The sequence below is a fragment of the Polyodon spathula genome, chromosome 7 (genome assembly GCF_017654505.1).
Source record: "Polyodon spathula isolate WHYD16114869_AA chromosome 7, ASM1765450v1, whole genome shotgun sequence".
NCBI lineage: Eukaryota > Metazoa > Chordata > Actinopteri > Acipenseriformes > Polyodontidae > Polyodon > Polyodon spathula.
The window spans coordinates 49,199,554-49,205,553 of record NC_054540.1 but is presented as its reverse complement, the minus strand read 5'-3'; positions in this window follow the sequence as shown (position 1 = coordinate 49,205,553).

Sequence of the window (6,000 nt, the reverse complement as noted above, 5' to 3'; positions counted from 1 at the left end):
AATGCCACCGAGTTGAAGCAGTTCTGTAAGGAGGAATGGGCCAAAATTCCTCAAAACCAATGTGAGAGACTGACCAACAGTTATAGGAAACGCTTAGTTGAAGTAAATTCCTTTCACCAGTTACTGAATTTAAAGGTTCACATATTGTTTTCACTCATGGATATTGGATGTTGAAACATTTGTGGATAAATAAATATTGAAAAAGTATCATGTTTTTGTGTCATTTGTTTAATCAGGTTATCTTTATCTATTATTAGGACTTAGATTAAGGTCTAATAACATTTTAGGTTTGAAATATGTGAAAATCCTAAGTGGTTCACAAACTTTTTTTTTGGCACTGTATATAACATCCTCCAGATTACCTAACCTGGATATATGATCTGTCTCTTATAAACGGTTACCCCCTTAGTAGACCAATCAGAACTCCTCACTCGTTGATTCAAGTTGAGTTGCTAACCACTTCTACCTCCAAACCTCTTTGTCTGACTGTCCACTGTATTCACCATATGAACACATTTTTTGGTACCTATCTTCATGAAAATAGTGCAACATTATAGTTTTTCACATTATGGGGAGAAAAATGAAAAACAAGTAGTTTTATATTGACAACAGCATTCAGCCCAACAACACTCCAGGTTTACCATCATGTGAGTAATAATTTGATATTAACCTGTGCCTTCAAATAATTAGCACAGTATAGCTTGTGACCCAGCCACCCAACCAATCATTAATGTAGTGCTGAATCCTCATATCAAGCACAGCCTTGTACATTAGTTGTGTACTCAAGTAGCCTTCCTAAAAAGCCACGTTAAGTGATATTCTGCTACAATAACAAATCATTATTCAATAGACAAAATGTTTGCAACTTCTACTAAACAATATTCTAAAATCCAAGGGACATTTACAAGTTTTTTTTTTTTTTTATTTTTTTTTTTTTAAATTTATGTGAAAGTAGAAATATGATTAATATAAAAACATCGTCGCATTGAGTGGGACTTAACAAATTTTCCAGGGTTAGATTTGGTATACATAGGATGCATAACGTTGTCTGAGCTCTCGGGACATATACTAAAACAGATAAATACACAAATCAAAAGCTTGTACCATACCCCCCCCCCGCCCCATGCAGTTTATTATTTTGTATTTGTTTTGTTGTTTTGTTATTGTTTTGTTTCTGGCAAAGACGAGATTAGGCAGCTCTTCCTCTGCCAGTGTTTAATAAAAAAAAAAAAAAAAAAAAAAAAAAAAAAACAGTGCAGAAGGTGGCCACCTGCATATAAACCTGCATCGCTCTCAGTTCGGGAGAGGTATACAGAGGAGAGTACGGGTGAGCAAGAGGATGGAGAAACAAAACGAAATGAAAAGAATAGGAACAGTGACAGCAATCTGCCCAGCGTGACCTATTCGGTTTTGCGTTTACATTTCTATTTAAAACTTTTATTTTTGCTCTGTGAGCAGTGTCTTTTTCTTTAAGTATTTATTTTATTTTTGTTATTTAAAAATAAAATGGTGCAAGCACCATTGCGCCATATCTGCAGTATGTTTTTGGTTCCTGCATCTGGCCTGACATCACCACTGGTTACCCTGTCACAGTATTATTAAGATTACAGGGTGTTAGTATGTCTTGGTAATTATTGCAATACTGATCATACTAACCATAATGTGGTCTTAACATGATGATTACTAATGATCAATGGAAACATTGTATTATTGATACGAAAAGATTGACGATAACATCCTAAAATAAATGTGGTTGCCAAAATATGATGTTTTTCTGACATAATAACTACATTATGTAGACTCATCGGTTAAAGATTTGGATTCTATCACCTAGAAAATAAAAAAAGTCACAATATGGCAGCCATGTTCCTTTAAAATTAATGTCACCAGCAAATTTTGCAAGTATGATATTTGAATGTAAAATGGTTTCTGAAGTATGTAGTATGAAAGAGTGGTGATACATTTATATATAAGAATTCCTTGTATATAGGGTGCTTAGTTCTCAAAAATAATGGAAATGTATCAATTTGGTTAGTCAATACTCAATCCTCCAGGGCAGCTATACACTTGTAATTCTGAGGGTATATAACTGTGATGTACAATACATTTGTCAGTGTTGGGAAAGTTACTTTTAGAAATGAATCTGTTACAGTTACAAGTTGCTTCACAAAAATTAACTTATTACAGTTACTTCTTATGTACAGTTTACATTTTACAGATATATACTGTATACAGTCAAACTGATATAGATAACCACATTAGGACCAGAAAAAAGGTAATTTTAAATAAACACTGTATGTTGTATGTTATTATTTTTTCGGTTTTAACCGATAACACCCGATGAAACACCCTTAAAACACCTGTGGGTTTCCCATTAAAAAGTAAAACCTACTACAAAAATAATAATAATATACATTTCCCAGTGCTGCTGGGCAATGTCCCGCCTTCCTGACTACTGAATACTTTAAACCTGCCCCAACTACTGAGTGACAGCAAATTCCTACATTTCTATTGGAGACTCCACTTGCGAGATTTCGAAAATGAGATTACAATCAGTAATGGAAGTTTGTTAGCAAGTATTTAAAGCTGTATTACAGTTAAGATACAGAAGATTTAAAACAAAATTGTGGTGAAATGTACAAAAATAAATGCCTCCACACAAAAACCCAGAAGAATGTTCCCGTGACCATAATGAATTCGTTATGGAAGACAGGCAAATAAAGACGGTACATGTAAGGTACAACTTAAATGTACAAAAAAGTACTGTCGAGTTACTATACTATACATATTCTGACAGCAAAGAAAACAAAAACGCTCAAAGCATTTTGGAAAGTAACCAAAAACACTAATTTCATACAGTATATCGAAAAGGAAAGCCCTGAAAAAACCTGTACATAAAACTTGAAAATAGCTAAAAACAAGCACCGAAAAAGACAATCAAAACCGAAAAACATAAGCCCTAGTTATATCCAACAACACCTTTATTTCAATGCATATGGGGAAAAGTGGTTTATTTTCAGAAACGGCAACACATATAATGCATACTCGATTAACACAAAACTGTATTTGACAAGTTTAGAAAATTTGGAAGTTAAAAATAACAAATTAGTATCTATAAGATTTCCATTACATGAGAGTAGATGTTAAAACTTCATGCTGATTTGAACTCGGCTCTCGCCAAGATAAGCACCAACTAAGACGTAGCTTTACAATAAAACTAATGTGATCCATCTGCATCTCCATCCATTTGCGTTGTTTCCATCTGATGATGTAGATATCCTTCTGCCTGGTGTTAATTGCTGAAGTGTAATGCTGGCTCCAGGGATCAGCTCATTTTGCCTCCCCAGCGTATCAGCACACCACAACGGCTGCGATGCTGGCTCCAGGGATCAACCACAGTGTTGTCTCCCCAGCGCATCAGCATGACAACCGTCTGGATTGAGCTGAGTAGGGTACATCTCTGGAGTCTTCAAGTGGGCACCTTCCATCCTCTGTGTTTTGTTGACTAGACCACGACACCTCAAGAGGGCTCAACAATGATTCTGGCATCCCAGCATCACCCCCCTCCATCCCCCACTCAGCTCAGCCCAACTTACTTACCTGTACATCAATGTTGCTTTCTTTCTATTGTGCTTGAGATCCCCATCCAGAATCTTTCCGTCTCAACCACAGCCAGTTGCTGCTCCTTTCTGCTGCTTCAGATAATTTCTTCACTGTGTGACGCAACTCTTGACCACTGAATCCGATGTCTCTGAGAAACCGGATTGTAGAGTGTGCCACAAATCCTTGACAACCCACCTCCACTGGGTAAAGCTCGGACTCTCCATCCTTGCTCTTCCTCTTCAGAAACTGGTTGAGCATACCCAAGTTTCTTCCTCTCATACGCCTTATCCACAGCATCTTCCCATGGCACTGTTAACTCTACCAGATGAACAAGGCGTGCTGATCCAGAACACAAGACAGTGTCTGGTTGAAGGTTAGTGGTGGCAAACTCAGGTGAAAAAATATGCCGTTGACCAACATTTGCCAGCATCTTCCAGTCTCTAGCAGCTTCCAGTTGTCCTGGGCGAGGTTTAGTTTTAATACCTTTTCTTGGTGGTTGCTCTCCTGGAAGGAGAAATATTGTCTTTTGTGTGAAATGCGTTGATGGGACTGGTGGCAATTTATTGGACAGGTTACGCTTGTCTTCCAATGCTAAGGCCAAACATCGCAGCACCTGGTCATGATGCCAAGTAAACCGTCCTTGGCTAAGACCCACCTTACATCCTGTCAAAATGTGCCTTAATGTTGCAGGTGATGAACACAAAGGACATGAGGGATCTTCACCCACTCAGAGGTATAGGTCCTGTGGTGATGGGAGAACATCATATGTTGATCTGATGAGGAAACTGATCCTGCTCTGTTCCACTGACCAAAGGTCTTACCAGCCGAATCTTGTTTAGAAAAGCAACGTTGTATATGTAACGTCATCACTTTTAGTTCAACTATATTAAACAAATCACTTTTAAAGTTGTGATATCCAGTTTTTGCACACAAATGTGACTACCGCCTTTTTGAAATTGCACTGATAATATATAGTTTTTCTTTCAGAAATTAGTGAACGAGATCTCTTAGCACTAGCCACGATGACAGAACAGATGCCCAACATAGGGGTATATCTTAATTGTATTATTATACACAGTGAACTATACCTTTCCTGTAAACCTCAGTGTTTAACAGTCTTATAATACATAGTGGTGGCGCAAGACCCGTGTATAATAAGATTGCCCATGTATAATAAGGTTGATGCTAAAACTGCTAACCTCAACAAACTCTCTACCACCAGTACATGAAAACAACAAAACACTGTCAATACCAAAACAAACAACAATATCCTGCCAATTTAAATTTGTATCTGCACAAGACAGGGACATATTTGTGGAAGTGTAAAATAACGCAAGTACTCTTACTGTAGAAAAACAATAAGTGAAATAAATGTAGCAAGAAATTACCTCTGTGCCCTCTGTGGGATGTTAGGCAGTTTAGACTAATGGCCCACAAAAAGCAGAGGCCCTTGAGTGACAAGGAAATCACCATTCTCCATAAAAGCAAAGCATTTTTTCTTTGATCCTGTAGTAATCAATCGCCAAGGTTGTTTTCCTACCTACCCCCCCCCCCCCCCCCCCCCCCCACACACCCACACAGGCCCCTTTACCACCCCACATAACCACGTTTTTTTATGCAAAATCACAAAAATACTCTAACAGTTTTTTATGACATGGCTACACCAATAAAAACCAAATGTTATTCGCAACAAAAAAAAAAAAAAACTGCTAGTTCTACAATTTCTGTCTGTTATGTCACCATGTATTATAACAAATAATATATACCAAAACTGCACATATAAGGCTGTAAATCTCTGCTTTCTGGTGACATTGATAAATCACTGTCATTGATTAATATGCCATCAGAAACACTCACTAGAATAATAGCTATATAATGCATAGTTGGAAGTATATTATTATTATTATTACCAATATTTGTGGTACATTTTCTCAGTTGTGGGGTAATAATAATATACAACACAGTTAACTGTACAATAAAACACATTTCAAAGAGGATAAAATATATAAAATAATTATAAAATAACTATATAATGCATCTAAATTGAACAAGCTACATGGATAGAATCAGTGTTTTATAAAATACAGTGTCTAGTATAAATTATGTTAACTATAATTTGCATTATACATTTAATTTAACTGATTAACTGTCTCTGTCATGCACTCTGTTGTGAACACAATAACTGCCTTGATTGTGGACCAGTTATCACCAAACATATTTTATTATTCAATCCAGTATATACGTTTCAGATTGCATTTGACTATAATCTTTCACTTTTTTTATTTTTTTTTTTACTATGTGCATTTTACACGATTATGAGGACCCTCTCTATATGCTTGCACTGGTTTTCATATAAGGTAATGGCTGCTGATATTGGAATGCATGATTCCAGTTGTT